At 45.2% G+C, this 14,503-nt stretch overlaps 1 long non-coding RNA gene and 1 other non-coding gene across 2 annotated transcripts; one reads left to right on the forward strand and one right to left on the reverse strand.

The window, feature by feature from the left end:
• The first annotated feature begins 2,772 nt into the window (after positions 1 to 2,772).
• On the forward strand, positions 2,773 to 5,571 carry LOC129651628 (uncharacterized). Its single transcript, XR_008714254.1, has 2 exons — positions 2,773 to 3,086; positions 5,308 to 5,571. It is a non-coding gene; the product is annotated as an uncharacterized LOC129651628 (long non-coding RNA).
• Positions 5,572 to 9,306: 3,735 nt separating this feature from the next.
• On the reverse strand, positions 9,307 to 9,379 carry TRNAE-CUC (transfer RNA glutamic acid (anticodon CUC)). The gene has a single exon. It is a non-coding gene; the product is annotated as a tRNA-Glu (tRNA).
• Positions 9,380 to 14,503: the final 5,124 nt, after the last annotated feature.

Consider the following 14,503-nt stretch of genomic DNA (forward strand, 5'->3'; position numbering starts at 1 on the left):
CTGCATTGCCCCCTGGTGGCAAGACTGGTATGTGGTCTGCATTGGCCCCCTGGTTACAGCTGGAAGGGGGCAGTGGCATTATTCCTGTGGGCCAAGCTCCTGAGTCACCTAGCAAGAGTTTAAGGAGCAGGAGTGCAGTTCCAGTGAATTTCCTGAGCATTTTTTAGGCTGTCTAAGGCACCATGGAGGTCATACAGGAAGAATAAGGAATCCATTCTGCCCCCAGCAAATTTGTTTTTTGGCCTTCCAAATTTCCCCTGGAAATTTTTCCTGCCTTCTGGACTTATTGTCATTCATTTACTCATTCATTCCTTATTTTTCAACAAACATTTATTGAGCACCAATAATAGGTGCTGGGGTTATCTCTCTATCAGTTCAGTCTGATATCAGTTCAAGTGCTGGGGTTATAGAAACAAACAAAACAAGTCTCACCCTCATGGATTTTCATATTCTCAGATCCCTACCTTAATGCCTGGCCCACCAACATGAACACAGTCACATACTGAGTAAAACTTTGCTTACGTCTGATAGCCAGTAAATCCTCTACTGAGGCACCGCATACTTAGAGCTTAAGCTGTTTTTCTTCTATGGGTTATTTAGAATTTATTCAAGAGGAAACTCTAGGAGATAGTGAAGGACAGGGAAGCCTGGTGTGCTGCAGTTCACGCGGTCACAAAGAGTCGGACATGACTTAGTGACTGAACAACAAGAACAAGAGGGAATTGCCAAAGAGAAAACCCTCAAAGATGGAAAGGAATGTATGACTAATGGTGGATCTTCAGGTAATAAGGTGGGAGATTGGAGGCACAATTGGGAAATTCCTTGCATTTTCCAAAGCACACCTGCCAAGCCACTTCCTGCTCCACCTGTGTATAGGACTGGATCTTCCAGCTCTGCCTTCTCTGCAAGGTTCATTGGAGTCACCTGAGAGCAGTGGGAGCCACGAATGGATGCCTGGACTCCGAAGAAGAGCTCTGTGGAGTTTCTCTTTCCCATATAAAGAAGAAGAAGAAAAATTCTGATGATATCTGTTCTTAGTTCTGGCCTCAAAGATTTTACAATCTTCTGAGGGGAGGGAAAAGTTATAGACATTTATACTTACAAGAGAGGCACAGATAGGGGCCAGAGGATTTCTGAGTAGAAAGAAGCGATTCATAAGCTGAAGCATCAGGGGAGATTTCAGGAGGAGATACACTACTCCTGAAGATATCAGATACTTGATAGGCTATCTTATTATTTGGGGAAGTCAAGCTGTGTTGCCATAGGAACCCTGGTGGTAGAAGAGGATGTTTGGACAGCCATTGAGGAAGTGAAACTCAATCAATGTTCCAGGACTAGAAGGTTGAGGCAAGATTCTCACTTGGCCTCTGGAGATGTTCTTGGGAATTGCTATTTAAAAAAAAAAATTTTTTTTTGGCCAAACAATATGGCATACAAAGTCTTAGTTCTCCAACCAAGGATCAAACCTGTGCCCCCTGCATCGGGGGCATGGAATCTTAACCACTGGGGAAGTCCGGGAAATTGCTAATTTAATAAACCAGCATCCACTCGCAGGGCTTCCCTGGTGACTCAGATAGTAAAGAGTCTGCCTGCAATGCAGGAGACCTGGGTTCAGTTCCTGATTTGGGAAGATCCCCTGGAGAAGGGAATGGCAACTCACTCCTGTATTCTTGCCTGGGAAATCCCATGGACAGAGGAACCTAGCTGGTTACAGTCCATGGGATTGCAAAGAGTCACATCCACTCATAGTCCCTCCCCACACCACCCTTCATCCTCTAGGTGCTAGCAGGTCAGGTCACTGAACTAAAGGTCCATACCCTGGATGGCCTGTCCTGCCATCTGCCTCAGACTTGAGCAGACGCATTAAAACTTTGAGCCTCTGTAAAACGTACACAGGTGGCACAATCAGCTCAATAGCAAGTTCCTTTCAAATTAGTTTAGGATTCTCTTTTTCCTTCTTCCCTGGGTATTTACTACTCTGCTCTATTTCAGATTGGCAGCAAAGTGAGACTTAACTTTTGTTTGTGAAATGCAACTGCTTTATTTAGGCTTCCCAAGTGGTGCAGTGGTAAAGAATCTTCCTGCCAATGCAAGAGACACAAGAGACACGAAATCCATCCCTGAGTTGGGAAGATCCCTTGGATTAGGAAATGGCAACCCCCCGTATTCTTGCCTGGAGAATTCCATGGACAGAGGAGCCTGGTGAGCTTCAGTCTATGGAGTCACAAAGAGTTGGAAACAACTCAGCACACACACTGCTTTATTAAGTCTTCTGTATTTTGAAGCTGTGTGGGTGCTGGAGTGCAGCCATATTGCTGTGCATCTTATGTAGCCTTTGGAAATTTGGAAAAGAGGAACACTTTAAAGAGTCACGATTGGATTAATTCACTTTTGGAGTATAGAAGATACCCTCAACCTGGGGTACTCAAGGTACTGCAGGCTTCTATGCTAGAGAAAGAGCTCTGATTATAAGGGAGCATATTGACAGACAGATCACAGGGAAAAACTGGGGGCAGGATGTTGCTCTTCATGTGGGACTTGTGAAGGTCACTCAGTTGTGTCCAGCAATTTGCAACTCCACGGACTAAACAAACCATGGAATTCTCCAGGCCAGAATACTGGAGTGGGTAGGCCTTCCCTTCTCCAGGGGATCTTCCCAAGCCGGGGATCGAATCCAGGTCTTCCTCATTGCGGGCAGATTCTTTCCCATCTGAACCACCAGCGAAGGCAATGTTTCATTTCCTCACTCACCACACTGAAGTCCTTGGTGCTCAGGTTTGCTGCTCTTCTCCCTCCTGCCTCCAGAGGGCGATCTAGCCACAGCTCTTTTGGAACACTGCAAGGGTGGGAGTGTTACGGCAGGGCTTGAGCCCACTGTATCCTTTCTCACTTTCTTTTCACAGACACGCCTATGTATTTGGTCCAGAAGGATCCATATAGATCTGTGAGCCTAAACCACATATTCCATTCCAGCTTCTCCTGGCGAGTCCTGAACTGAGTACCATACGGCTTGCACCACCAATAATCATGTCACTTGTGTGTGAGCACCTTTGAAAATGTCATGGGGAGGACAAATGATCAGCTGGGTAAGATTATTTTTATTTATCTTTAATTTTTTATTGAATTTTTAAAATTTTATATTGGAATATAGTTGATTTACAATTTTGTGTTAGTTTTCAGGTGTATAGCAAAGTGATTCGGTTACACATATACAGGTATCTATGCTTTTTCAGATTCTTTTCTCATTTAGGTTATTACAGAATATGGAGTAGAGGTCCCTGTGCTTTACAGTAAGTCCTTGTTGATGATCAATTTTACCTTTTATTTATTTCTAACACACTGCTGGTTGTGTCTCTACCTTGCTCAGGATCCCAGGACCCCTTAGCAAAGGCCCTTTGTAACTTGTCCCCAAATGACCCAGCCACCGTCATCTTCTCTGTTATTGCTGCAGGTCATGGGCATTCTTGGGGTGTGGGGAAGTACAAGCAAGCAGCCTGCATGTGAGAAGGATGAGCCAGGGCCCTGACTCTTTAATAGACTTCATCCATGATGTAGTTGCCGTGCTGCCAAAATAGAAAAGAGGAGGGGAAGCTGCCGTCTGTGTCTAAGCACAGGAGCACTGGCTGCTCTGTGACTCAGCCAGGTGGCCCGGGTGTGGCCTGACGGTGAATCATGGCCCACCCACCAGGCTCCACTGGGCTCCTGAGCAGATGGTTATCATTTAGAACCAGCCCAGCCTCTTTAACGGAATCTGGCATTTTATTGCTGCCTACTGGTTGTCAGGCCTGCTTCCCCCCATTTCCTGAGTTGGAGAAGCCCCAGCTTCCGGGCTGTAACACGGCAAGTTTCCACCAGAGGCTGCTGCTGACTTTGTCTCTCTCTCTTTCTGTTCTTTTCATTTGGGAGACCTGACTCCCCGGTCCACAGGCTCTTTTCTGTTGCCTCTTGTTTCCAAGCAGCCAGGTGTAGTTCAATGAACTGCTGGGGGCTTGGGCGCGGTCCTTCCACTCTCGGATCTGTGATGTATATTTGGTGGGAAAGGGCCATGTTCCAGCAGCACCATGAATGTGAAAGGGAAAAGGATTGCTTCTCCCTCCTTCACTTTCAGTTGGGCATCTCCCCACACTCCCTGCAAGGGCTCTGAGGCTAGGGTTGGGTCCTGGCTGGTCTTTTAAGTCTTTGTTCATTAAGGAGGATGTTCCCCACAGATAAGGACCACTCAAGGCTACTGCAAATGCCCTGGGGAGGACCAGGAATTCTACTTAGATTTTGAAATCTGAAAGAGATGGTTGTTATTTAGTCGTTCAGTCACGTCCAACTCTTTGTGACCCCATGGACTGCAGCACACCAGGCTTCTCTGTCCTTCACTGTCTTCCGGAGTTTGCTCAAATTCATGTCCATTGAGTAGATGAAAAAACACAGATTGGCCCAGGGCACCCAGCCACCTGCAGCTGAAAGCTCCTGTGGTCTCCTCAGGCTTCAGGAAAGGCTGCTTTATTGGCTTGGGGTGGAATTGCTTTCTCCTCCTGACCACCTCCCCCCACTCCCCCGTTCTCCTGCCCAGTCCTTTCTGGCCAACTCTGAGAGCCTCTGGCATATCTATTTCTTCCTAGTTGGCCCAGACTTGGGCACTGTTGTTTTTTTTCCCTCTCCCCGCCCCCCCCCCCCGCCCCCCAGGGAGAGGGTAGTTTATTGAATCCAGTGCTTAGATTACTGTAATTCTACCTGATCTGCTGTCTCCCATGTTGTGTGACCCACCTCCAGCCCCAGACCGTCCAAATTCAAGACATAAATCACCCACTGCCAGCATGTTGCTGCCCTAGACAAGAACCCATGATGGATCTCTATTGCTTTTTGAATCCAAACTACTGCCTGGCATTCACAATGCTTCGCGTTCCTCTCCTGTTTTCATATTCAGCCAACTGTGTCTCTATTCTCTACTTTGCCAACACAGTTGTCTCTATGCTTCCTCTGAAACCCCCACCCTTGAAAAATATCCCGGAGCCAAGAAAACTACCCAAAACATATCAGGCTCATTTGTATCTCCTTTCCTAGAATCATGTCTTGTGTTTGTCTCTCAATCCCAATAATATCCATCTTTGGAGTCAAATTTCAAATCCCACTTCTTAGACAATCTGAATCCACACTGACATCTTTTTTTTTTTTTTTTGATGGCCTGGAGCACTTTTGTCTGTAGCAGACATGTTGGCACGTAATTATGTTCAAGATGCTGATGTTGAGTTGTTTTATACTCACTTATCCAATTGTTGAGTAATCATTCATTGAGTGCTTATTATTGTGTTCCAGGCATTGGGCTGATTCGTTAATCTAGGAATCGTTCCTGCTTTTTTTTTCCTCACCTTCATGACCAATCAATCAAGTGGCCTGAGGGATGTGAAGGATGCTTCCAAAATGTGTGCTGGTTTGGCCACATGTCTACACCACCGCCTACCCCTTGCCCACCGTTCCTGTCTGCACTACTGAAATGGCCTTCCAACTGATCCCCCATATCTATTTTTGCCTCAGTGCAGTTTGTTCTCTACAAAATAGAATGATTTTTTTAAAATTTTATTTTATATTGGAGTAGAGTTGATTTACAACGCTGTGTTAGTTTCAGGTGTACCACAAAGTGATTCAACTATACATGTGTATATATATTTTTTCTTTTGCAGATTCTTTTCCCGTTTAAGTTATTACAGAGTATTGAATAGAGTTCCCTGTGCTCGACAATAGGTCCTTGTTGATTATCTATTACATATGTATATGTTAATCCCATCCTCCTAGAGCAGCAGTTCCCAACCGTTTTTGGCACCAGGGACCAGTTTCATGGAAGACAGTTTTTCCACAGATAAAGGGCAGGGGGATGGTTTGGGGCTGATTCAAGCACTTTACATTTATTATGCCACCACTGATAGGACAGGAGGTGGAACTCGGGCAGTAATGCAAGCTATGGTGAGCTGCTGTAAATACAGATGGAGCTTCTCTTGCTTTTCGGCTGTTCATGTCCTGCTGTGTGGCTCAGTTTCTAACAGGCCAGGAAGTGGTACCAGTCCCCGCCTGGAAGTTGGAGAGCCCTGTCCTAGAGTGTCTTTTAAAGGAGAAAATTAGATCATATTGGTTTGTCACCATTGTTAAAACCCTCCTGTGGTTAAAGCCCACCAGGGGTGTTCTATTGCATTTAGAATCAAATAGAAATAGAAAATAAACTAGACTCGCCACCCTGGTCTATAAGGCTGTGTGCCATTTGGCCCCTGCCCACTTCTCTGGCTACATCTCCTGCTTCTGTCCCCATTCATCACTGGGCTTGGCCTCCCAGCTCACCATTCCATTCCCAGGGAGTCATGTCAACTCATTCCTGCCCCTGAGCCTCACTCTTACTGTTTATCCCTGGGATTCTCTTTCCAGATGTTCAGGCCACTAACTCTGTCATCATTTAGGGTGTCACTGACTTAGAGAAAACTCCCATGCCTGCTAAATTGCTTCAGTTGCATCCGACTCTGTGTGAACCCCATGGACTATAGCCCTTCAGGTTCCGCTGTCCATGGGATTCTCCAACAAGAATACTGGAGGGGGTTGCCATGCCCTCCTCTAGGGGATCTTCCCAACCTGAGGATAGAACCCACGTCTCTTACTTCTCTTGCATTGGCAGGCGGGGTCTTTACCATTAGCACTACCTGGGAAGTTGAGAGAAGCTTCCCAGTACTGTGTTGTTACAGGTTGCATCCTGGCCTTACTGTTAGTCTCCTCCCCATGATTTTATTTTCTTTATATCACTTGTCTGATTCATTGGTTTATTTTATTGCTTCTCACCCTCACCCGCTTTAGAATGTGGGTTCCAGGAAAGCCGGGGACTTGTTAGTCTTGTTTTCTGTGGCACTATCAGCACCTTGAACAGCATCCAGAACCTGGAAGAGACAGTATTTGTTTAAGTAAAGGAATGAATGATTGTGTGAATACATGTATCCAAGGTGAATAAACATGATCCCTGCCTTTGGATAGTTCACAGAATGCTTGTAAAGGAGAGAGACTAATAAACATTTCCAATCCAAGGAAACAAAAGCTATAATAGAGACGTATAAAAGCACTATTTGAACACAGATGAGGGAATAATTAAATCTACCTCCTTTGAATGAATCTTATCTCTTTGCTTATATTATGGTTCCATAAGGACAAACTATCTCATTCTTCTATTACATTCCCCACTACAGTGGTTTCTAAATGCCAGTCTCTTGGCCAGCTGCAACGGAATCACCTGGGAAGCTTAAAAAGCATCACAGATGTCTAATTTCTGACTCTGCAGGTCTGAGTGAAGCCCTAGGATCTGTCTTTGTATAAAAGGTCCCTGGGCGTTTTCAAAGCATGCTAGCTTGGGGACCGCAGTGCCACATTGCCCGGCACAGGGCTGAGTGCATTGTAAGGGCCCTGCGAGCCTGCCTTCCAGAAATAAACCCATCTTTCCTGGTGTTTTCTTTTTCCTATGAGCCCCGGGGTAAGTCACCATGGTGTCTGAGGTTCCTGTGACCAGAGGGGGATGTAAGGCCATATGGGGGATCATTTCTTTTTGCTAGTCTGACAGCTCAGTGTTGCTCATCTCTCTTCACAGGGATGGTTATTACCAGCCTTACAGGTTGTTTTATTTTCCTAATGAACAACACACAGGCATTCTCCTATTAATCCCACCCCTTGTGAGTACTGCGTGGCAGTAGAGATCCACAGCCTGGAGAAACAGCCCTCAGGGTTACAAATCTCCTCTTTCTATAGGCAGTGGGCTTCCCTGGTGGCTCAGATGGTAAAGCATCTGCCTGCAATGCAGGAGACCCAGGTTTGATCCCTGGGACAGGAAGATCTCCTGGAGAAAGGAATGGCTACCCACTCCAGTATTCTTGCCTGGAGAATCCCATGAACAGAGAATCCTGGTGGGCTAGAGTCTGTGGGGTTGCAGAGTTGGACACGACTGAGTGACTTTCACTTTTCATAGGCAGTGAACCACAGGGATGAAGCAGGAGGGAGTTTGTGTGTTTGTGCTATTATTCAGAGAATGGTTAGTAACTTGTGCCACAAAGAAGGCTCCCAGGACTTCAGCAGGCTCTGGTGTTTCTTCACGGGGGCCTGGGATTAGCAGGTTGGTGGCCTTGAGGCCAAGGCAGGAGGTGGCCTTTCTCCAGCTTTGGGAGACCTCTGGGGATCTTTCACCTGCCTTCGTGTCTTGACTTGCCATTGGAGAGGACCCTACCAGAGAATGACTTGGTATCCAGGGCTGACCAGCAGATTTCTTGAATGCTGGTGATTCCAGAATTTTCATGTAGGAGAAGTTTAAAGGTGGCAATACTTTGAAGTGGGAGCTAGCATCCTTCTCTGGAAACTGTTTTATGGCAGGCACAATATTTGTACTTGGATTGTGTGTTGGTTATGCATTGTGTAGGAGTCTGACAAAGATTATGGAGAAGGAACCCGGAGCTCCCCTCATCACCCCATGCCTACCTCCTCTGCCACCTGCCTGTGCCTCTCATCAATGTCACCTCTACTCGTAATTAAGATTAAGGGCTTAATCTTGGAAACAAAATTTCTCCAAATCTCGTCTCCTTCCCTCCCTTTCTTCACTCTTTTATAGCAGCTAGTGAAAGTCATTCAGTCATGTCTGACTCTTTGTGACCCAATGGACTGTAGCCCCTCAGGCTCCTCTGTCCATGGGGATTCTCCAGGCAAGGATAGTGGAGTGGGTTGCCATGTCCCACCTCCAGGGGATCTTCCCAACCCAGGGATCAAACCCAGGTCTCCCGCATTACAGGTGGATTCTTTACCGTCTGAGCCACCAGGGAAGCCCAAGAATACTGGAGTGGGTAGCCTGTCCCTTCTCCAGGGGAACTTCCCAACCTAGGAATCGAACCAGGGTCTCCTGCATTGCAGGTGGATTCTTTACCAACTGAACTATCTATTAGGTAAGCCTGGTATAGCAGATAGGATCATTTCAAAACAGTACATTCTCAGCTAGGCTTGCTTTTAAGTATTCTGGCTACGAAGGAACAGACTCAATGTATATCATAGAGTTTCCATCAACTACTTGGAAGAGGAGTGAGAATGAGGAAGGGAGGAAGGAAGGGAAGGGGTTCCAGAGCAGGCAGTCACCACAGTGACCATGCACTAAGGCTCACGTCTTTTTAAAAAATATACTTAATTAACTTGACTGTGCCAGGTCTTAGTTGCAGCACATGGGATCTTTGCTGTGCCATGGGGGGGTCTTTAGTTGTGACATGCAAACTCTCAGTTGCGGCATGCAAACTCTCAGTTGCGGCATGTGGGATTTAGTTCCCTGACCAGGGATCGAACCTGAGCCCCCTGCATTGAGAGTGCAAAGTATTAGCCACTGGACCACCAGGGAAGTCCCAGGCTTACATCTTTGCGCAGGAGAAACACCTCAGTCCTGCACACAGATGGACACTACTTTTCTCCTAAATTAGGTTTCGTAGAAAGTTGGTGTTTGATGTTCCAGCCCATGATACAGTAGGAACAGAAAATTTAGAAGGGAGCAGAAGTCGCTAGGAGCAGGTGCAATGATGGTGGGGAAACGAGACAGACAGACCCAGAGATGAACTGACTCTCATGGAAAACACACTGACTGCCAGGGGCCATGCCGCCAAGTGGAGGGTATGGGGACCTAGGAACCAGAACAACCCAAGTTCATGCCCTTGTTCTGCAACTGACTCCCTGGAGGGCCTTGGATGGGTTCAGTAAGCCTCTCTGGGACTTGATTTTCTCATCTAAAATGGCAATAATAACAACCCCAAATATCCTCAGACTCCTATCCAATGAAGTAACAGGTGGTATTTTTTCATTTTTTCTTACCAGAGCCTTTGTTTGTTTGATAACAAAAATAACAAACTATTTGTTGTGAAAACAACTTTCGAAGAAGAGAAAAGAAATGGAACCATTCAGAAGTTCATAGAGTCAAAAGAGAAAGTACCCTTTACCTCTGCATGCATCCCCTTCCCCATGGATCTTATTCCTCACTCTTTCTAGAGTGTCCCTTTAATCAAGATGTGTTAAACCTACACAGAGTACAAACGCAAAGACCAGAAACCAAGGGGGCAGAGCTATTATATCTCAACAGCTCCAAGGGCCTCTCTGTACAGAAACTCATAAAAAGGACTTCTTTTCTGAAAGTAAAACAAACAAGAAACTGAAGGAAAAGGTTAACTGATGGGCAGCACTTCCTGTTTAATAAGGTAAGGAGGCGTATAGTGCTGATTATAAAGACTCCCATAAGCACTGTGAACATATACAGAAGTTCTGGCACTAAACAAAGACCTTCTGCCCTTCAGACGTTTAACTTTGGTGGAAAAGTTCCTTCTCCGCTTATACCATCCTTGTGCTTCATGGTCGCTGGTAAGTTTACGACGTATCACTAGGCTGAGAAGTTAACCCCTCCCAGGTGTTCAGAGTAGATACCAAAGGCAACCTGTGAAATAGTTCTCTCCAGTTTCCTTTACTGGTCGATACACATTTATGTTGATCTCTGATTTGTGTTCATTTATGTTTCTTTATGTTGGTAACTTGAGCATCGGCTAAATTAGTTAAATAGATTCACCCCCCCCCCCACCCCCACCCCCGCCCCGCCAATTTTGGCTTTACCTTTTCTAGTTGGACTTTATTCAGTTCGCTGTGTCTAGCTTTGGTCATCCCTTTTTTTTTTTTCTTTGACCATGTGAGTTGGTATGCTGGATCTTAGTTCCCCAGGGATTGAACCTGTGCCCCATGCAGTGGAAGCACAGAGTTTGAACCACTGGACCGCTGGGGAGGTCCCAGTTGTGCTTTGGTCATTCTTGAAGCCAGGAATCTCCTCTTGTCTCCATGTGGGCAGCACAGGGTGGAATGCCCTCCTCATTTTTTAGAAAGTCAAGGTCATGTGGTGAAAATTCTCCCAGACTCAGAATCAGGAGTCCCAGAGTTGAGACCTGTAATATTGCTTTCATTTCACTCCTTTGGGTTTCATGTTTTTTTCTCTGTGGGCCCATCTTTCCAACTCACATGATTTTGGATTCTGGGATTTTGTACTCAGATGTGGTTTGAATTTGCTTGCAATGCAGGAGACCTGTGTTCAATCCCTAGATCAGGAAGATTCTCTGGAGAAGGGAATGGGTACCCACTCTAGCATTCTTGTCTGGAGAATCCCATGGACAGAGGAGCCTGGCAGGCTACAGTCCTTGGGATCAAAAAGAGTTGGACATGACTGAGTGACTGAAACACACACACACGTGGTTTGCCTGCTGGTGTTTGCCTACAGTGGGATTCCAAGTTCCAGTCTTACCGCTTGGCTGGGCTCTTTCCTCCTCTGGAGACTCAGATGCAGCCCATAAGTGTGGTTCCCCTCAACCCCCACACACAGGAAAGGGGCCGGTTATTCTCAAGGGTGTATGTATCTAGCTCTGCCTGCAGTCTCAGGCTGGAAAATTATAGAAGAGTCAGCACTCTGGGGAATCCAAGGATGTAAGCTTTGACCATTTCTCTTCAAGCAGACAGGCTTAATTTGGGGCTCAAGAAACCACAAAATTATAGAACTTGAGCTAACAAGGCTTTTAGAGACCTTTTTAGTTTTCTTTTTAATTATAAAAATAATGAGCTGGTGAAAATGAATTTCGACAGTACTTAATGGTATAAAATAAAAAGTAAAATGCCTTTTATCCTCACCTTCAGTGATACTTTGCAAGGAATCCTCCATGAAGAGCTTCTTATAAATGTGTTGGAAATGAGCTGTGCATTATCACACTTCCACATACACCCTTTTGTGTCAGCTCACCTCCACCTGCACTTAGGCACATGGACACACATGGGACCATTTTAGGAAGTTTGTACCTTGCTTTTTGCACATAATGAAACATGTTGGAGATTTTCCATGCCAACACTCATGGGCCTTCCCTGCTCTTTATAGGCTGCTTAGAATTTTCTGAGGGAGAAGAGATTGGCTGCAACTAGCAACACAGACCCAGGTTATTTCCAGTTGTTGCCACTGCAAACCGTGCCTCTCAGACAGCGTTTCATTCAGTGTCTTCTGAAGTTTCATCCTTGGAACATAAGCCTTTGGAAGTGCTCAGGAACAGAAACAAAAATAGCCAGCCACCAGTTTAGAGGTCAAACATGAGAAACATTTTATTTATTTATTTAGGTCACTCAACACAGCTTGTAGGATCTTAGTTCCCCAACCAGGGATTGAACCCCGGCCCATGGAGGTGAAAATACGAAATTCTAGCCACTGGACTGCCTGGGAATTCCCAGCATTGCATCTCAGATGTGGAAGTTGAGAAATATTATGTTCTTCTTCTTTTTTTTAAATGAAGTATAGTTGGTGTACAATATTATATGTCACAGGTGTGTGGTATAGTGATTCATACTTTTTAACAGATTGAACTCCACTTATAGTAATTATAAAATACTGGCTATATTAATCCTAATGTCCTGGTTTGTCCCTCCTTCCATATAACACACTACTATATATAAAATAGATAACTAATAAGGACCTACTGTATAGCATAGGAAACTATACTCAGTATTTTGTAATAACCTATAAGGGAAGAGAATCTGAAGAATTTTAAATATATATCTATATATAGATATATATACTTATGGTGATTTAGTCCCTAAGCTGTGTCCAGCTCTTGTGACCCTTGTAGCCTGCCAGGCTCCTCTGTCTATGGAATTTCCCAGGGAAGGATACTGGAGTGGGTCTCCATTCCCTTCTCCAGGGTATCCTCCTGATCCAGGGATTGAACTTGCATCTCTTGCACTGCAGGAAGATTCTTTACTGCTGATCTACCAGGGAAGCCCATATATATTTGTATGCACATATAATTATATATATATATGTGTATATATATATATCAGTTCAGTTCAGTCGCTCAGTCATGTCCGACTCTTTGCGACCCCATGAATCGCAGCATGCCAGGCCTCCCTGTCCATCACCAACTCCCGGAGTTCACTCAGACTCATGTCCATCGAGTCAGTGATGCCATCCAGCCATCTCATCCTCTGTCATCCCCTTCTCCTCCTGTCCCCAATCCCTCCCAGCGTCAGAGTCTTTTCCAATGAGTCAACACCTTGCATGAGGTGGCCAAAGTACTGGAGTTTCAGCTTTAGCATCATTCCTTCCAAAGAACACCCAGGGCTGATCTCCTTCAGAATGGACTGGTTGGATCTCCTTGCAGTTCAAGGGACTCTCAAGAGTCTTCTCCAACACCACACTTCAAAAGCATCAATTCTTCGACGCTCAGCCTTCTTCACAGTCCAACTCTCACATCCATACATGACCACAGGAAAAACCATAGCCTTGACTAGATGGACCTTTGTTGGCAAAGTAACGTCTCTGCCTTTCAATATGCTATCTAGGTTGGTCATAACTTTTCTTCCAAGGAGTAAGCGTCTTTTAATTTCATGGCTGCAATCACCATCTGCAGTGATTTTGGAGCCCAAAATGAGCTTCCCTTGTAGCTCAGTTGGTAAAGAATCTGCCTGCAGGAGACCTGGGTTTGATTCCTGGGTGGGAAAGAGTCCCTGGAGAAGGAAATGGCAACCCACTCCAGTATTCTTGCTTCAAGAATCCCATGGACAGAGGAGCCTGGCAGGCTACAGCCCATGGGGTCACAAGAGTCGGACATGACTTGGTGACTAAACCACCATATATGTAAATGAGCTACTGTGATGTACACCTGAAACTAACACAATGTTATAAATCAACTATACTTCAATTAAAAAAAAAGATTAGGCATGGTCTTTATATATATACACACATATATGTATACAGTGCAAGATATTCTTGTAGCTTATTTTATATATAATAATTCTATCTCTTAATCCCCTCCCCCTTCCCTCTCCTTACTGGTAACCACTAGTTATGTTCTTTATATCTGTAAGTCTTATTTCTTTTTCATATAGCATGATACCCTCCAGGTCCACCCATGTTGCTGCATTTGGCAAAATCTCTTTTTTATGGCTGAGTGTTGTTCCATTGCAACATTGATCTTATACTATCTTTGGCAGTCCTGGATCTCAGGCCTTCAAACTTTGAATTATACCACTGACTTTTCTGGGTCTTCAGATTGCAGGTAGCAGGTAGTGAGATTTCTTAGCTTCCAGAATTGTGTGAGCCAATTTTATTTACCTATCTATCTGTTCTCTTTCTCTGGCTGTTCAGTCCCTAAGTTGTCTGACCCTTTGCGACCCCATGGACTGCAGCACACCAGGCTTCCCTGTCTTTCACCATCTCCCAAAGTTTGCTCAAACTCATGTCCATTGAGTCAGTGATGTCATCCAGCCATCTCATCCTCTGTAGCCCCTTTCTTTTCCTGCCCTCAATCTTTCCCAGCATCAGGGTCTTTTCCAATGAGTCTATTCTTCGCATCAGGTGGCTAAAGTATTGGAGCTTCAGCTTAAGCATCAGTCTTTCCAATAAATATTTAGAGTTGATTTCCTTTAGGATGGACAGGTTTCATCTCCTTCCTCTTCAAGGGACTCT

The sequence above is a fragment of the Bubalus kerabau genome, chromosome 4 (genome assembly GCF_029407905.1).
Source record: "Bubalus kerabau isolate K-KA32 ecotype Philippines breed swamp buffalo chromosome 4, PCC_UOA_SB_1v2, whole genome shotgun sequence".
NCBI lineage: Eukaryota > Metazoa > Chordata > Mammalia > Artiodactyla > Bovidae > Bubalus > Bubalus kerabau.